This window comes from Pipistrellus kuhlii, unplaced genomic scaffold, assembly GCF_014108245.1.
Source record: "Pipistrellus kuhlii isolate mPipKuh1 unplaced genomic scaffold, mPipKuh1.p scaffold_m20_p_14, whole genome shotgun sequence".
Lineage (NCBI taxonomy): Eukaryota > Metazoa > Chordata > Mammalia > Chiroptera > Vespertilionidae > Pipistrellus > Pipistrellus kuhlii.
The window spans coordinates 17,452,632-17,473,246 of NW_023425449.1; positions in this window are offsets into that span (position 1 = coordinate 17,452,632).

Sequence of the window (20,615 nt, forward strand, 5' to 3'; positions counted from 1 at the left end):
TTTCATGATTTCACAGCAAGTAAGTCATATACTTTGTCAGAATTATTTGTTATAAATTGCATAGTAAGATTTACTATACAGTTGGCCCAGGTTTATTAATCCATGTTCGCTTCATGGAATATAAAAGCTTATAGAAGTTAATGAGTGGATATGATTCTGGGCTTTATTAGCAGATGCTTTGAAGTTAAATTTTCTAGCATCTGAACCCCTTTCCTAATTTGGAGAAATCCATATTTCTGTAATCCTTAAAGTGGTAAAAAAATTTAGTTTAGAAAGAAATTGAGATTATGTCTTTAATCTTTGGCAGCAAGGGTGATACAATTTATGTCAGTTTGGCCAATGAGATGTGCCTACCAAAGATTTTGAATCTTCAACCAATGACTCATGATTAAGGGAAAGTGAAAGGAGGATCTTCATGGTGGTGATGTGGGGAGGGCAGTGCTTTCCATATCAGCATGTGTGTGTCCAGTAAAGATGGGATATTTGTTAGAAGTAGCACTGGCTGTATTCCTATTTAGTTCTCTAAGTATCTTGTGGAACCAGTGTATTAAATTTATATTCCTGCTAAGGCTAGAACCTGTTTCTAACGTGTACATCCAAAACCCTACCAGATCACTAGAACACTTATTTTACAACTGTTCTGGACACAATTTTAAGTCATTGAGACCATCATATACAACAACTAAACACTAATGACCATTCTCTTGACATGTGGAAAAATAAAACATGGCCCTTTTGGCAAGACAAGTGGTGGACTGATAGAATATCAAGAAAAAACTAACAATATGCCTAAATGAAGTTAAAAAATGGTCCTGAAGCCTGGCCCTGAGGACTTGCCCCTAGTCAATTCATTGTCTAATGATGCGCTTGTCTGCCGAAAAAAGTGGGCAAAGTCAATCTAAAGACTGGCAAAGGAACCAGATCATTGGTGCTTCTAAATTGAATAAGAAAAGCATGGGGGGTGGGTGCGGGTAGCAGTGAAATAACATGACTTTAAGTACAAATCTGTCCTGGAACATATAAGTAAGATGAATGATCATGTAATTCCCAAATACTGAGAATATATCATCTTCTGACTTCATTAAGTTTTTATGTAATATATTTATTTGAATGATTAACCAACTGTAGATTTCTGTAGTTCTCTATATATCTGGGTATGTGTCTGGAGGGGAAGTGACATACACTGAGTGACCAGATTATTATGATCACTGAATGCATAATAATTTGGCCACTCAGTGTATATCCTATATAATAAAGGCTAATATGTAAATTGTCCCCTTGACCAGGAGTTCAACCAGCATGTAGGCCGGCCAACTGCCCATGTCCCCTCCCCCTGGCCAGATTGGCTGGACCCCATCTCTCTCTCTCTCTCTCTCTCTCTCTTTCTCTCTCTCACACACACACACACACACACACACAGTGGCTAGATTATTATGCATTCAGAGATCATAATAATCTGGCCACTCAGTGTATATGAAGCTCATACCAAACTGCTTGATTCATTAAATATTTGTTGATTTGAATGAAAAGTATGTCTTTTTTATTTTGCAGTATATTTGCTGAGAAAAATGAATACATGAGGAAAATATTATTAAATGAAGTTCTAAGAGTTGAATTTTTGAGAGAAATTAAACTCATATTTTTAAGGAAACATAATTGGACTTGAAAGTATTTATAGAAAACATAACCCAAATCTGATAAATATACTGAAGGAATAAGGCAAGTCACATCAAATTTATATCTCATTGAGTTAAAAAGTGTTTAGCATATATATCTTTGTGAAACTCAAGATTTTGACAGCACAATCCACTGAAATCAATAATTTAAATGATGAATTAAGACATCTCTTATCATTTATGTTAATAATTCAGTTGAGTTTACCAAATAATATTTTATGGGATGTGACACCGGTAAATCTCAAAGCTAATATTTAAAAATGTCAATATGTTTCAGTGATAATAAAAATTTCTATGACTGCCAAATGTCTCTCACTGTATTTCATAAGCTTATTGTGTCATAATGCACTCCCCTACCTACCTGTGTAACACCTGTGTGTTAATGTATAACGCATATGTAAAGAGTCCAGATATTGCACCATTAGTAAAACTTTACCTGAATTCTACAAAACATTAACAATAATTTTATGATAATAAGACACTTTTTTGTTGTCAGAGATATTAAATAAATTAACCACTTACTAAGAGATTCTATACTGGAATTAGCTCTACCACAATAGAGCTATACCACATAATGGCTATAGATGGACTTATTGATTTTATAGCATCTTGAAAAAGGGAAATGACTAAATACTATTTCTAGATTTTGAAGTTTACATTAAACACAGTAGTAAATATGATTTATGTAACACTTTTTCTCAGGTACAGAACAAATATCAGTTAATAACTGATAATTCCACTTTTTTTCTTTAGTGGGACATGATTTTATTTATAAACTAGGATCGATTGGATTTGCTTATGGAAAATGAGTGCTTATTGTTACTGTTTCCAATATTTTTCTGATAGTTCTCTGAAAATAATTCATAACATTTAAAAATCTATAACTATTTTAACATGATTATTTCCAGAATCATTTAAAAAATTTAAAATATTAATTAAATTATATACTTTAATTATCTGTATATATTAAAAAATGAAAATCACTCATACCTTAATCTTTGCTCATTTATATTAAAATCCTATTTTAGAAGATATTTTCATAGACCATGTTATGTTCAAATTCTGATCTATACACACTAGCAAATAGACTATTCAAAAATTAATTTTCTTTCTGTTAGGACCAGCCTATTCCATTAAAAAAAAAAAATTGACAGTGTTACAGATATTCCCCATTTTCTCTCCCTTTGCCACCCTCCATCCTGCCCCGATTCTGCCCCAGACCTTCTCCATACTATTATCTGTGTTCTTTGGTTAATCTCTTTGTGTCTCCTCCACCCCCCACACCCCTATGAAACCTGTCATTCTAGTCCACACCCCTATGAAACCTGTCATTCTAGTCCACTCTTAATAAACAAACAAACAAACAAACAAACAAACAAAACCACACCAGAAGCCTGATTTCATTCTTCCCTCCTAAGAGAGCCCAAGAAGATGGGAGTTTATATACATCTTTCATAAGATGCTAGTTTCTTCCCTAAAATATCATGCTTGCTTCTTCATCAAACCTGTGAACCCTCAGTCACTTGGATGTAAAGATTGATAGACATGTTCCATGTTCTTCACAAATTTATTATCCCGTTGGGGAAACAGACATGTATTATCAGAAACAATGCATTGAGTAGAATAGAGGTCTTAGTAAAATAAGTTGGATTAAAAGGGTCATGGCCCTAGCTGGTTTGGCTCAGTGGATAGAGGGTCTGCCTATAGACTGAAGGGTCCAGTTCCATTCTGGTCAAGGGCATGTATCTCGGTTTTAGGCTGGATCCCTGGCCCTGGTTGGGTGTGTGTGGGAGGCAACCAATAAAGGTGTCTCTCTCACATCTTTCTCTCTTTTTGCCTCCCACTCTCTCAAAAGATCAATGGAAAGATATCTCTTAGGTGGGGATTAGTAAAAACAACAAGAAGAATGATCCTGAAAAGTCAATCAGAAGAGAAAGATACGTTTATGCCACTTTGGACATATAGAACCCAACAACAATTATGAGCTAGTTTGGTGGCATTATGACAATTTAACCCATACTTACACTAACTCAGATGATATTACCTAAGACTTCTGCCACATATCATAGTCCGCCTCAAACATTGTTCTCTGTTCGCTCTCCTTATTCCAGCCTCAACACGCTTTTATTTTTCACTTTCCTTTTGATACCGCTGCCAGATTATGATCATTATGATGGGTTTCAAAGAATTGTTCAGAAAATTATGTTTCTCAAAGCCTGTGAGAATGGGGAGTAGAAACATTTCGCAGATGAATGAAACACAGACATTGAAGCATAAATAACAACGAGGTTTCACATCTGCGACTTTTGATAAATTGTATAGATTCTAGATGGCTTATTTGAAATCCCGTTTGGGTGGGTATCCCTGTCTTGATAATTTTCTATGCAGCACTGAGCCAGTCTCCAGGGTACTGTGAGATATGTACACATTGGTTTCCTTTCTTTAACTATTATACTTGTGAAAGCCTTGGCTAACTCCTCACCGCTTAGAGATTACCTTCAGCATTCACAGGGACATACCATTAACTCCTGTTTTATTAAAACCCACACCTGCCCCTTTTTAGCATGTCACCTGCAGAGTAGGATAAATTAAGTGATTAAGAAGCTGTGTGCATTCACTTCACAATGTTTTCACATTTTCATCTTCCTATGTCTCATCTCATCTTAGCAGCTTTGGTATTTGAATGTAATGCCTGCAAGGAACTTTACTGTGTTGGCAATTGATGCTTCTGCACAGGTCAACAATATGCCCACTGTGTGTGAGAGGCTTTCTGTTGCCCGTCTTGGGGAATGAGCCTCGGGATTCATTTTACAGATGAGTAGACTGAAGCTGATTGAATGCTTTGATTAAAGTCACTTTTGTACAAAGTGTTGAGGGTCAGTTCTGTTTGAATTCCAATCACATTCTCTTTAGAGTTAAATTTGGTGATGGGGAGAGCCCCCTGGGATCCCATTTGCAGTAAAGCTAGTAGAGGATGCTTATCACAAATCCATTAATGTTTCTGTTGCCTGGATTTTTTTTTTTTTTGTGTGTGTGTGTGTCCTTAAGAATGGAAATTGAAGTATGACTGAAGAGATCTGAGTCAGTGCTTGTTAGCCATTTGTTATCAAATATCCGGAGCAAGTCACTTTGATTTACTTACATTTCAACTAGCTCTACTATAGAGTAAATCAGAGTTATAGTTTTAATGATCAAGTGAAATAATATATATATATATATATATATATGTATATATATATATATATATATGTATATATATATATTAGCATGACAGTGAGAGGTAAAATAATCTACAGTTTTAAGGCATTTGAGTGGTATTCAGCTAACTCTGGTGCTTTTCAATCCAAAAAGAGACACAAGTAAACAATTTTGTTGTATTCTCTTTACCAATGAATTACTCTTGATTATGGTGCTATTTTTCTTTTTTCCCCCCTACCCAATTAAGAGACTATAGTTGTTCAAAATGTGTGTATTGTTAAGCTCTCATTACCTAGGCTTTTTTTTTTTTTTTTTTTAACTGCCACATACTGGAGGCTGTGTTCTACTTCCATTACCTGCATTCCCTCCTAAATCACACCCATCCAACAGCTGCCCCACCCCTTCCCTCTGCAACTGTCATCACTGACTGCCAGTGCTTGCTATTTACCGATCAGGCTTTTCATTTTAGACTGGTATCATTACTGCCACTTCCCCCCCTTTGCTCTTGTTTCAGTGATTATTTTGTTCTAACTGGCGAAGTATCCACCCAACTACTTAAATATCTCAACTTTGAAATCTATTTTTTTCTTCCCTACTCCCATCATGCTTTCTTCTCTTTTTAGCCACATTTAATTAGATCTAAATTGTGTACCCATCGCAGTCGGAACAATCTCTCTCTCTCCCTCTCTCTCTCTCTCTCTCTCTCTCTCCTCTCTCTTTCTCTCTCCCCTCCTCTCTCTCTCTCTCCCTCTCTCTGTCTCTGTCTCTCTCTCTCTCTCTCTCTCATTAAGACTGAGATATGAGATATAAAAGGCAGCAGGTTAGGTTGCTGGGGTTTTCCCAAGAATAGTAACAGGACATTTTGGTAATGAAGATTACTAAATCCTGATAGTAGAGATGGAGAAGCAGAAAACTCTGGTGCACAAAGCTGGAAAGTAGATGAGCAGATGCCACAAAAGAACTGAAGAGAAGATGCAGAAATATAAGAAGTGCTTCTTAGGTATCTGGTATCTCTTCACATTTTGATTCTTTTCTTTAAGTTTTGTGATAAAGTATGTATATGCATGAATTTCATGCACTGGGCCTCTAGTATTACGTAATTATATCTGTCTATTTAGCTACATATTCATTTATTTTTTTTAATCTTTTCATTACAAAAGTATTTTAAGATATCTCTGACTAAACTGGAAAAAAGGAAAACGTAAGGTTTTTACAAATTATTGTAATGAGAAATCCATTACATGCCATTCAATATTTAATATTTATATATATATATATATATATATATATATATATATATATATATATACATATACACACACACACACATACACACACACACATACATATATACATACTAGGGGCCCAGTGCAGGTGCAAGCACTGAATGGGAGCATGGTTTGCAGGAGCAAAGAATTTGTAGTAACACCAGAGGCTCACCCCGATGAGAGTGACTGTTGCCCCATGTTGGTCTGGCGCCCCCCACTCACCTGCTCCACCATCCGGCCACAGCTGCCACCACCATGTTCTGCGCATGTCCCCTGGTGGTCAGTGAACATCATAGTGACTGGTTGTTTGGTTGTTCTGGTTGTTCTGCCATTCGGTCTATTTGCATATTAGCCTTTTATTAATAGGATTATTTGTAAGTATGTCTATGCTAACTACTTGTACATTTCTCTATTTGTTCATATAAAATGTGTTTTCTGAGACTTTTCAGTGGATTAATGAGCATTTATGAGCATTTATATTATGGTGCTTTCTAGATATTAACACTGTTTAAAACTAACAAAGACACTAAACTGGTGGAGAATAACAGAATAGCCATACTATAGAAAAATGTTCTCTCCTCTCTGTTGAACTTAATTTATGTCTGTTCATGTGGAGTTATGATATTTGTTAATGGGCTAAGAGCTCACAGAACTTACGAATTTTAGATGTTAGCAAGGAATTTTGGAAGGCAGTGATGAAAGCCAGTTAGGAAACAGTTATTTTAGAAAATTTGTTTAAATCTTTTGAAGTATTTTTAGCTAACGTGCTTCTGAAACTCTGACTTCCAGTTAATGTTTGTTAAATGCCTAAATGGCATTGTCTTGTAAAAGCATTTTAAAATTAAGAGTAAGGCCCCTATCATGAAGCTGGTTAGATACTTAGTGATGTAATGATGTTGAAGGAGGTGATCACCATTTTAAGTGCACACTTTATCCCAGAAATAGAAGGCTTCTTACCCCTTCCCTGTCCTGGGAACATGCTGTTCCCATGTCGGGAACCATTTCAATGATGCAGCCTCGAGAGGACGAGGTGCTGTTGAGACCACCTAGACTGAATTCCCTCAAGGCCTCCATTTATTTACACGTTTAGGCTTTTGGCAGGTGGGTGCCGAGATCTGTTAATCTCGTGACCACCCAAGACGAGTCTCCTTGCTGCTTAAAATTGTCACCTAACAATCTGGAGTGGTCTTCTTCTCTTCTGTCTCCCCTTTCCCTGGGTGTTCGGGGTCAATTTTAGATTTCACTAGGTGAACTCTTGAGCTTGCAAACTAACGAATGAGTACGGTTAAATATACAGATACCCAATTCTAAGTCTCTATTTTTTTTAAATATTTTAAAAATGTTCATTTTTTCCCTTTATCTAAAACACATGTGTCAAACACAAGGCCCGCGGGCCAAATCCGTCCCGCCAGGCCTTGCAATGTGGCCCGCACCGCGCTGTCATCACTGCACTCCGCTGCGTTTCCATCACAATGACAGTTTATGACTGTTCAGTAAACCATTCGGCCCGCGATTTAGGCTGGATTTTAGATTTTGGCCCCTTCTCTGATTGAGTTCGACACCCCTAATCTACACAAATAAAAGAGTAAGATTCAAATTGACCATACTTTTGTTGTGCCCACTAGCCAATCAAGAGTGAGTATTCAAATTAACCCAACAAAGATGGCTGGTTAATTTGCATATGCAAGCACTGCTCCGGGCTCTGGGCAGCATGGGAAGGCAGAAAGGCAGCTCCAGCTGAAGCAAAGGCGGTGCTGGCAGCCAGGGGAAAGAAGGCCCATTGTTGCATGAACCTTCATGCTTCGGGCCTCTAGTTTTAGTCATATAATAAAGGCCTAATTCTTCCCCAGTAAGGGTAGTGGAGAGAAAACCATCTCATTAGATATATAAGCATATAGTACATGTAATATGACCTAAATTTTTGATGTAATGGTATTTCTTAGGTTCTAAAAGTTTTAGCCAATAAGATCAATTAAATATTCCATGAAATACCTATGCCCTTTTATAATGTGCCAAAGAGATTATTGAAATATTTGTAATATACTTGAAATTTTCTTAAACAAATTTCTAACAATCAGGCAGTCATTTCACAACAAGGAATTGATATTAATATATAAAAATGATTTCATTTTTTATGGCTTTCTAGGTGGAGTTTACCTATAACTCATTAAAATTTGACACCTATTCATTTTAAAGCCAATATTCTAAGAGGTTCTACTGTATGTTAGAAATTATAAGTATGGTATATTATAGCATCAGAATGATGGGGAAGGAAAAAAAAAAGTGTTATTTATTATGGTAATAAGTCAAGTAACAAAGTATAACCTATCTTGGAGCTAGAGGATTAGAATATACTTTGAAGCAATTTAAAGTGGTAAGACCTAGACATTTAAAGTTCATCCTAAACTGGGATAGATAATTAACCTGACAGGCATAACGTGACACCACCTTATCAGGACCTCTGCTGAGCTAAGAGCAGCAGAGCTGCCAGGTGTGAGGGCAGCCAATTAGCACAAGCCAAAATGAAAGAAAAGAATCAAAACTTTGATCACTTTCTCTGATCATATAAGCAAGAGGCTAACCTCCTGCCTGTTGCCTTCTCTTTCATAAAACAGCATTCCACAGCATTTCCCAGGGCGGGAAATGGAACCGGGCAGGAGATTCGAACAAGCGTCAGGCAGACCAGCACAGTGGAAAAGCACTTAGTATATTGAGTCAGAGTGGAGAAAAGTGTCTTCAGGTTTCCTCTTCTCTCCCAGTAAGGAAGTCTCCTCAGAGGCTTCTGCAGAATGCCTTGGCAGAAGGCTCCAGATGAAGAGGTCTCTGAAGGAAAGCATGGCTGGCTGGCTGGCCTGAGTCCATGACTTGCAGTTTCCTTCAGAGAGTGTAATGCACTGGTCGTGCTTCAAGTCTGGAATAGGAAGGGACGCTTTCCTCTAGAGGCCAGGTAAAGGCTTTGTAAGTGCCTCTTATTGGGACAAAAGAATCACACACATAGGTTTTTTGATCAGGAGCCAGACTCCTTAATTTTATTTTAATCAATGGAGTTAGACATAGATAGATGATGATAGATACAAATAGATATAGATATAAATATAGACATGTTATTAAAACTCTTTACCCATATGTTTACATACTGAATTACCCTATTTATTTGTCTTGTTTTCAGCATACATTTGTTGCCCGGAAGGATATTTCTACATGTTTTCTCGCTGAGACTGTGATTCCTCTTCCTTGCCTTGTTTACGCCTGAGAAAAGGTCAGTTCTGTGAGGTAAATAATCACCTCTTCATATTTTAACTTTTCCACTCACTTTATATCCTACTTGTTGTGTACAAATGATCTTGTTCTCTTCTAACTGACTGAATGGGTGTAAAGTCCTCAGGTGAAGTACCATAGCCCAGGATTGGAACACTCAGGTTAGGGTGTGAGGCACAGTGTAGTTTAAGCAATCCATATTTATTGTGCATTTCTCTAGTTCTTCTCATGGCAATGGCTGAATATTTTCATATTTGAAAAAGTCTGTTTTCTCATATAGACCTTAAAATCTTATGACTCATCAGTGATGTTCCTTTGAATTTAAAATAAAATTTAGTGATTAAGTTCTGGAAACCTAATGTAAGTGTGGCTGTTGTAGTTAATAATTACCTAGTTGACCCTTGAACAACACAAGTTCTAACTGGCCAAGTTAATTTATCTACAAATTTTTTTCAATTAATATACAGTTGCCCTCCTTTGCTCTGTGTTTTGCATCCTCTTTGTCAACCAACCATGGATTGAAAACAGGATTATTGTGCCACTAAATACATTTTAAATATCTATGTATGCTGATTATCTTTTTAGAAGTCTTAGATGTAAAAAATAAAAAATAAAAAACTTAAATTTTTTTATTTGCCTTCAGATGTCTGAGTTAGAGGGTATCATGACCCAACTTCATAGGTGGGACTTTATTAATTTTATTTCAGGGACAATGAGTTGAATAGACTTTAGCATCACTTAAAAAATATGTGTGTATGTTGTACATGTGTTGGACTATTCTAGGTAGAGGGTAGGGATAGAAATGCAAAAATTTCTGTCTCATGGACTTCATTATGATAAAATGAAGTAGTAAATATTGCAATATATAGCTGAGTAAATGATAAGATTCATGAGTCAGTAATAACTAGGTTTATTGCTGTGCTATTAAACAATAAGAAAATCTCCATATCTAAGAGTGGTAAAGGTGTTTTTCACCTGAATATTTAGCCTTTGTGGTTAGCTGCACTGAGCTTCATATGGTTTCCACGTTAGCCTCAGACTGACAGGGCAGCCTCTACCTGCAAGATTTATTGTTGTTGTTGGGTGAGTTAAAAGAGAATGTGGAAAAACATGCTGACTTTTAAAGTTTTTATTCCGATTTCCATAGCCAAAGCAACCATACTGTTTTAAATTAGTAGAATGGAAATATATAAAACTTCTATTGGTAGGTTATAAAAGCTATAGAAGTTCATATAAACTTAAGGATCATGCTATCTTAGATTAGTTTGCCACAAGAGCAGAATCAGAGGTAAGAACTTGGTTTGGGGTAGTTTATATTCTATGTCAATTTTAAAACCCAGAATAAAGCAGTGGGGAGAGAGAGTCAGGGAAAGAGGAAAAGGCTAACACGAGAGTCCTGTAGCAGTTGGAGCTCTCCCACCATACAACAACATTGTTCTGAAACCCATCAATCTGAATGGAACCCAATAGGCTTATCAATGACTACAAAATTAATAAAGCTTGGTTTTACCAAACAGAAAAATTAAATTGTATATAAAAATTAAAAATTAAAAAAATCTATCAAAATGAATATTATTTCAGCTCTTTTATGTATTACTATAAAATTAATAGTGTTTAGATATACATTAGAACATTGAGAGTTATTAATTATCCTTATTTAAAAAAATCATTAATAACTAGGTAGTCTCTTCAAAGGGGAGATCTAAAGGATATGAGAACTTGAAGTTGAACATGATTGGGTTTAATAGTGTCTCCAAGGAATTCATGTCCATTACCAGGAACCTCAGAATATGATCTTATTTGGAAATAGGGACTCTAGATATAATTCACTAGGATAAGATCATGCTGGATTGAGGTAGGCTCTGAATCGAAGGCTTAGTGAAAGACACAGAGAGACACACAGGGGCAATGCCATGTGATGTTGGAAGCAGGTTACAGTGATGTGTCTACTATTCAAAGGAAGCCAAGGATTGCTGGAAAGCGTCGGAAGGCAGGAGACAAACAATGAACTGGCTTTTTTCTTAAATCTCTGGATATCTTGGTTTCAGGCTTTTGGTCTCCTGAACTGTGAGAGAAATGTTTCTGTTATTTCCCATTTGTAGTACTTTGTTCCTCCAGCCCTGGGAAAATAATACACAAATGGAGAAAATGAGAATTGGCACTGTGGAAAAAAACAATCATTTCAATTTACAAGTTGACACAAACTCTAATTAGTAAACATTCTACATATAGAATCTGGGTTTTCAAATCTAGACAGGACCATATAGTCTTATTTTCTTGTTGTTGTTTTTTTTAAATTAGTTAAAAGCTTTTGTCATTGAGAATTCATTTCTCCTATGTTTGAGTTGCATTTATTTTTCTTTGTTATCATCATCGTTATCATCATCACTGTTATCATTATCATTTTATCCATTAGCATCATCTTCCACAACACTATAAACAAATATCAAGCCATTTAGGCACTTCATTTAGCTTAGCATAATTTTAGATGCATGGTCCTTGCCATTAAGGACACCGAGAACAACCAAATATTGAACAAGCACATAAATAATTAAAAGTGTACTTCCCTCCCTTAAACCCATTTGTAGGAAACATCATTACAGGGAAATGTTCCTTTTAACCAAGTTATTTCGACCAAGGGCAGATGGCCAGTACTCAGCGAACTCCAATAATGTGATTGAATTGAACCCTCCACAATGGATCAAATTAGACTGTGGATGATTTCTATGGTCTCTAACCCAGCAACAGCCACTTTTAAAAACAAATATAAAGAGTAATTTGTGTTATCAGAGTGAGTTAAGTGGGTCCAACATCAAACATGTTGAGAGAAAAGAAGTTGAAGCAAAGATCTCCTTAACTTTTAAAAAAAATTCTCCATTAACTTTCATAGCCCCGAATCTTAAATATTTTCATCTCATCCCTCAAAGGCTTCCTACAACCTCAAAACCACTCATTTCTTCAAACTAAATGTTCAGGATCTTGCCAAAAGAGAGCAGGAAAGAGAGTGGTAAGGAAAGAGGAGACAAAAAAAAAAAAAAAGATAGAAGGGGAATGAGACAGAAACTATAGCCAAGCGAGAATTATCTCCTTGGTTTACTGCATTGGGATGACAGTAAACTTGCTTTTCCCTTTTTTCTTTGCTGACTTTAAAGCGTTTTCTTTTTCTATTCTAATGAATTAGAAAACCTGGGCAGCAATTCAAATTTTACTCTAATTCTGCTGACTGAAAATTTCATATCAAATAAAAGATTCATTATAAGATAAGCCTATAAAACAAGATGGTGTGGGAGTACTGCCTTTCATGCTAATGGAATTTTACCTCTAAAGCTTCCTCACCATCCTAATGAGTTGTAGAACTTAAATATCTGAAATTCAGAGAGGAATTTTTTGTTTAAAAATTTTAAGTGATGACCACACATTAGAAATAGACAGTGTCTTATTCTATTCATTGAATAAATAAGTAAATTATAATTATACCTAATGTAATTGCCATGAATAATTTTTAATGCGAAGCATACATTCAGTAGTTTAATATAAGGTAATTAATGTCATTAGTGTCAGAAGCATACATTTAGTTTTGTTTTTTTTTGCAGGATTAAAAATGAGAAATTTTCAGAACACTTAAAATCTGAAAGACCATTTAAAGGCTAATTTTATAGTATCCTTGTGTTGCACACAAAATAATACTGTACAGAATTTACATTTGCCAGAGTGTTCAAAATTCTTTCTGTGTGATTCTTTCCCCCCTCCCCTGGATTTCTGAACAGGTCTAAGGCATTCACATTTTTGGGTGGCAGATCCAAAGTGTATCCTTGATACTTGGGTTCTCTTAGAGAAGAGGGTGGTATTCTAACATTTTTCTATAGGGTCAGCTAGGGCAGTGATGATTAGAAATGAGGTCCAATCACAATTCTATTTCATATGATAGAAGTTTACTAGGTATATTCCTTTCTGCTTTTGTGAGAAGAGAGGTCTTTCACAGGAACTTTAGAAATTTTACTTGTCACATATTTTATAAACATGTTCATTTTTCTGAAATAGATACACAAAAATCTTGATGTGACTTCATTAAAATAACTGTCAAAAGTCATGATTTCCTCTGGCTGGTGTAGCTGAGCCAGGTGGTCACAGTTCAATTCCTGGTCAGGGCACATGTCCAGGTTAAGGCTCGGTGGTCAGTGTGGGGCAGGCAGGAGGCATCTGATCAATGATGCTCTCTCATCATAGATGTTTTTATATCTCTCTCCCTCTCTGAAATAAATTTTATATATATATATATACATATATATATAAATATATATATATAAATTTTATTTATATATATATATGTATATATATATAAAGTCATGGTTTTTATGCTCCTCTGCAAAGAAGTGGGGAAGTATTAAATACAAATGAGAAAAAGCTTCAGGCCAAAAAGAAGAATTTGCTCAAGGTTCTCCTATAATACATTATTTAGAAACATTTATCTTAGCCTTGACCTAAAAAAATACCTTGATGATGATGATGATGGTGATGATAATAGTGTGTAATTATGTAGCTTAGAGTTCACAATGACCTTAAAATCTATTTTATCAAGATAGCACCACTATTGAAGTAGACATTGTAATTCACATTTTACTTGTGAGAAAACTGGCTCAAATTTTGGTATATAAGTCAATAACACATGAATTAGCAATTCTTGCTCCAAGTTTCGTAGTATATAAAAATATTTTTTTAAATGAAAAAGTTCATAGTATGAGCCATCTGTTCTGTTTGTAGACCCTAAGAAGGCTACTGAACAATGAACGGTAAAGAAAATAACTAGCCATTATAGTGGGGTTTCAGAGAAAAACTGTGGTTTGCTCTCCTTCCCCATTCTGAAATAAGTCTTCCAACCAGTGTTCATGCAATTACTCAGAGATTTAAAACCGGTGTCATTAATGTGAAACATTGCATTTATATAAAGCTTCATGGAGAAGCCTTCCTCAAAATCCCATTTCCTCTACTTTCATTCCCTAGTACTACTTGTGTACATATTTCCTTTTCCAATCAGATAAGCCCTGATTGTAGTCTGTTTTATTATTCTTATATCCTTGCATCAATACCTAGACTGATAAATGATTTGGAAGTCTTCTGAGAATAGTATAGGAACTTTCTCTGAGAGGTTATTTTCTCTTTGACATAGCTCAGGTTACCATAACAAAATAAATAACAGAGACTGTGTGACTTAAAAACATACCTTTATTTTCTCATCTATATAGAGGCTGTCAAGTCTAAGATCAAGATATCAGCCAATTTGTTTTTTGGGAAGGGCACTCTTCCTAGCTTGCCAACGGCTATGTTTGTGCTGTGTTCTTACATTGCAGATATCTATATAACGAGAGAGAGAGAGAGAGAGAGAGAGAGAGAGAGAGAGAGAGAGAGAGAGAGAGAGAGAGAGAGAGAGAGAAAGAAAGAGAGAGAGAGTCAAAAATTACAAACCCTCTGGACTCTTCCTACCTATAAGGACACTAATACCATCACAGGGGCCCCATCCTCATGACCTCATCTAAATGTGATTACCTCCCGAAGACACCACAACTAAGTACCATCACCTTGGGGATTAGGACTTTATTTATTTATTAATTTATTCATCTTCACCAGAGAATATATTTTCCATTGTTTTTTTAAGAGAGAGAGAGAGAGAGGAGAGAGAGGAGAGAGAGGGAGGAAGGGGTGGGGAGAGACACACAGAGGGAAACATGTGAGAGAGACACATGTATTGGTTGCCTCCTGCAGGATGTTGCCTACCTCCCATGACCAGGGATCAGCCTGCAAGTGAGATGCAAGCCCTTGACCTGAATCAAACCCTCAACCCTTCAGTCTGCAGGCTGATGCTCTATTCACTAAGCCATACCAGCTCTGTGGGGATTAGGACTTTAACATGTGAAATTTGTTGGGGACACAAACATTCAGTTTATAACATTTTTTTTTTACCTACTTCTACATGTTTAGGGCAATAAAACATATTTTTTCTGCATATTGGTAGAATTTGGATGATAATTAGGGATTTCTAAGAGTAGACCTCTGCCTGGTGGGTAAAGCGGTAATAAAATTTCTAATGACCATTAATAAACAGAAATATGATAGGCATGTCCATTCTTCATCTTGTTTAATCCTCACAGAAACTCTGTAAAGCATATTCTCTTACCTCAGTTTTGTATATTAAGATATCAATGTTCATAAAGTTTTAGTAGCTCTCCCAAATTGCTCACCATTTAAGTAGCAGAAACTAGATAAAAATACTTTTTAAAAAAAGTTAAAATACCTTATTCTATTCATTGTAGCATAGTATATTAAGTGGGCATCAGTGCATGAGTTTCTAGCTTCCATGAGCATAGTTTATAGTTTTCGGGTCGCACAATCGGTTCAAAATAGTCATGTTTTTGTCACAGTCATAATTTGCACACAGTAGAATGAGACAGAATGAAATTGATGAGTTAACAGAGATCCTTTTCAGGACAAGGCTGACTCTGAAAGGAGATTTAAGATAGAGATGAATCTACAAAGGTACAAGGAAATTTAATGGAAGAGGGATCAATTATTTTAACAAATTATACTGGAGCCCCTGGAATCTGCACTTAAAAAAGAAATAACTTTCACCTAAATCCCATACTTTATACAAAACTTAATTCAGGGGTTCATAAAGTTAAATGTATGTCTAAATGTTTAGAAAAGAAACACACAGAAAGAAACTTTTAGGAACTGGAGAAGAGAAAAATTCTTAGACTTGACACTAAAATCATGATTCATGAAAGTGAAGTTAAAATATGGGACCTTATAAAATCATCGACCTTTGCTTCATGAAAATCTTTAAAAAGATGACAATAATTGCAAATTATTGTAACACTTTTAAGGGCAGGGATTATCTTTGTATCTCTTTGTCATGCTACATCTAAAAAATAAACCTGCCTAATTATAAATAGCCCACTAAGTTTGAGAATGCCTGTTGAGATGAAACTTGAAAGTTGACTGATAGAATTCTTCTTCTTCTTCTTTGGTGTCAAGAAGGGCAAATCATACTAGAATACAAAGAGCAAAATGAGATTTGGGACCTCGTAATTTGTGAAAGAAAATGTGAAACATTTCTGAGAGCTCCAGTTTTCTTTGGACTCTGTTTAACACATTGCTTCTGTTAACATGATGTGCCTTGCTCACCACGGATGGGTCACACTCCAGTGTCCTTGTGGACAGTGTAATGGATTGCCAAGGAAATTCTCTTGACAGGGCTCAGTCCGCTTGCTTTGCAGAATGTGTGTCCTACCCCAGGACTGCTTCAAGTCACTAGGAAAAGAGGTATCATTCTCCCTGAAAAGTCCTTTTAGGTTTATCCTAGCTATCAAATGTCAACACAGCTGACAAAGTGGCCAGCAGACTGCAAGGACTAGATATCACATGGTGATTATAAAAATTTACAGCTGTCATCTCAAATGAGAATATTTCCCATGGGTGTGAAAGTAAAATGTGAGGATTAGCTGATAAAGCATTCTGCTCTGGCTTTTTCTTTTTGTGAACTAAGATCACAGAGATGTGACAATGTCATCCACAAGGTTCCCCATGATTTAGGTCTTCATATTGGATTTTTAAAAAACATCCTTTTTATATATAAGACAGAATTCTTAAACTACTTTGAAAGACAGGGTAAAGTTGTTAACTGGCAAAAGATACTCTAAAAATTAAAATGTATCTCAATTAGCACCATGCATTTTAAACATTAAATTGCTTCCCAAAGTACATGTTAATTGTGGCATAGGTATTTCTGTCATTTAAAGGGTACTGCTAAGTTAAAGATAAGAGTAGGGCATTCATTTTTCAATCATGTCTAGAGAGGTCTAGGCCTTTTGAATAAAATAGGGCTATCACTAAATTTTGATTCACTATCTGCACTTCTCTAAAAGGAAATTTTATGAAATACAATTGTTCAGGAGCATGCCTTTCTCAAGACATCTGGCTAAATTAAACACTTTCTTATTAGGATTTTGCCTGAATACGGATAGAGTCGTATTTAATATAAGGACAGGTCTAATTTAGTATGGTATATGAATCACCTGAAAATACAGCCACTTTCTAGAAGTGAAGCAGACAAATAAAGCATGAACAATAGATACATAAAACATGTTTCCTATAGTTCACAATTTGTTCGCTCAAGGTATACCATTGCCAAATTTATGAGATCAGTCTGACTGCTTAGTACACAACTCTCATCTAATCACGACCTCTCTAATCCAACACTTTATTACTTCTTTTGAACATGTGCTAACTAGATTTCTCTATCCTCACTTTCTTTTTAAAAAAAAATATATTTTATTGATTTTGTACAGAGAAGAAGGGAGAGAGATAGAGAGCTAGAAACATTGATGAGAGAGAGTCATTGATCAGCTGCCTCTTGCACACCCCCTACTGGGGTTGTGCCCACAACCAAGGTACATGCCCTTGACCAGAATCGAACCTGAGACCCTTCAGTCCCCAAGCCGACGCTCTATCCATTGAGCCAAACCGGTCTTGGCTATCCTCACTTTCTTTCCATCACATTTACATCACCATATTATCTTTACCAAAGCACCCTGCTGATCACAGTATTTATATGTCACAAATTTGACTATCAAGCAAAGCCATTTCAAGTCACTCTGAAATTCAAAGTCATTGGCTCTTTGGCCTCAATTTATGATTACAGGACTATTTTCCAGACTTTCCCATCAGTTATCCAGATGAATTAAATAAGCCATGCATGGTACCCACTCTTATTGCAGCCTCTTTGCAGTGGCATTTTTCTGGTAGCATTTTTTCAACATATTAAACTTTGGAACAGTATAAAACATTGGAGAAGCCACTTCTTATATAGAAACATATTCAATATACTGGAATATATGTAATAACCTGTTGAGGAATGAGAATCTGGTAAAAAAAAATTGAAATTTTCTTTCTAAAAAGTGTAAATGAGGAAACATTAATTGGATGAATTAATTAGCAATGGGTATTGGTGCTAAAATATGCATACCCAGGAACCTTGAAGCAGATCTTAGGGCATGAGTGGTGAAGGTTAGCTGAAGTTATAAAGAGAAAGAATAAATAAATAATTAGAAGCAATGAGAACACAGCATTGTACAACACTTATAAGAAAAGGAGTGTTTAAGAGCAATGTCAGCAGGCATGATCAGAGAATACTAATTCCTGTATTGGAGGCACACTATGTAAAAATTTAGTAGCAATGAAAATGGCTCCATAGAAAAGGAATTACGTAACTATCTACTATCTACTGACTATTCTTATTGAATAAAATATATTTTAAGCTGTATGTCAAAATAATTTGAATCCATTGTGGAATATGCTCACATTATAATAGAAAAATATAAACTAAGTCAACTTATTATGTGGTTTGGAAACATTTTGAAATATGAAATTAAAAGTAGGGCTTTTGTTTTAAATACTGAAACAAACAAGTTCTATAGACCAAAACATAAAATTGGATGGGACATATCGCTAAAAAGTGCATGCTAAATAAGGAAGTGCTGCAATCATCACCATCTGCTGATTGTTTATAAGATGAGTTGTACAAGGATCTGGGTATTTCCATTGGGATTTGATGAGATAGCTAGAAGGAACAAGGATGCACAAAATATTCTCTACAAGTATTATAATTAAGTAGTGTCCCATTTCATGCAATAAAGGTTACTGTTATGTAGATAAAAGTAATACAGTACAAATCAATTCTAGCTATAGCTTTGTAATATGTATAGCTGCTCTATCATTTATGTTTCAGATACACAATGTCTTTCAGAGAACTCTGTGTGTGAGAGAGAAAGTTGAGTGGACTCGCTATTCAGGGGAATATTTAAGGACTGTGAAACTCTACCTTAAAAAATTCTAATCAAGATGAATTGATAATCTAAAATTAAATGAGTTAGTTTGGGCAAAATGATAAAGATGGGTTTTCATTGTTGAAAAATTCTTCATGTTAGCACAATGGCCACTTAAACAAATATTAATTAATTGAAATTTACATTTTGTTAATTTTTTTTCCTTTTCTGTACCAGAACACAATTTTTCATCTTCTCTAATTAAATCATTAATAGGATAGCAGTACATTTGTTTCTCTGAATAACTTGACATTCTTTCCTTTTATGTTTTTTAATTAATGTTAGAATTAGAAACTATGTTTACCCACAGAATAACTGGAAATATTAACACTGTTCTCTTTCACTATCACTTTAGGTGTATAAGTGATTATAAAATGGAAAAAAATGAATTAGATAAATTTTCTGGCAAATTTCTCAATGCATCTTAAAATAACTGGTCATATATTATACTATTTTAGTTCTAATCTATCAGTCAGATCAGTCCTATTTCAATATTCTTTGTTATTTTTTCTGAGCAATAAAAGTAATCTAATAATATGGTGATATATATGGTAAAAATTGTTTCATTTTAAAATTATTTGCTGTTTTGGCAAACATCTATTTTTATAAGCATAGCTACTTATTTCAACAGAAAAAGGAGGAAACATACATATATATAGGTCAGATAATTAAAATAATTATTAAAATAATGAAACAATGGAATCAAGATTTGCATCTAGAACAAATAAATATATTGTGTATTAATTGACAATGTGGAAATATTATTGCTATGTGTATATATGTTCATTTTATTCTGTCTACCTCACAGTCATATATTAATTAAATTTTATACAGAGCATACAAAATTTTCTCTTTCCCTCAGGAGTTTCTTCTATGAATGAATATGAGTTCCAGTGAAATTTTATGAGTATCATTGAGGCAAAATATTGCATTGTGGTGCACAGTGGGACTGGAATAAGGATCTGCACTGGGACCAAGAGAGTACACTGATAGGACTATTTGTTTCAGAATGGAATATATTATTCACTGAGTTCCATTACTTTAGATGTTACATGGCCTAATTAAGAAAAAAAAAAGTATAGCAATTATTGTTTCCTAAGTTCATGATCCAACATCTTCAGTTGTTTATGCATAAACAGAGGAGAAAATCTATTTTAATTTGTTCTTCTTTGGCTTTACATTGAGAAAGCATAATCACATTTTATTTTATTTTAAATAAATCTTATACCTTGATGAGCATCAGTATTTCCAGAAAGCCATACATGTACAAAACAAAATCTTTGTGCACAGGTACACTTGTTTGATTTTAGAATTAAAGAAAAACAGAGTCAGCCTGA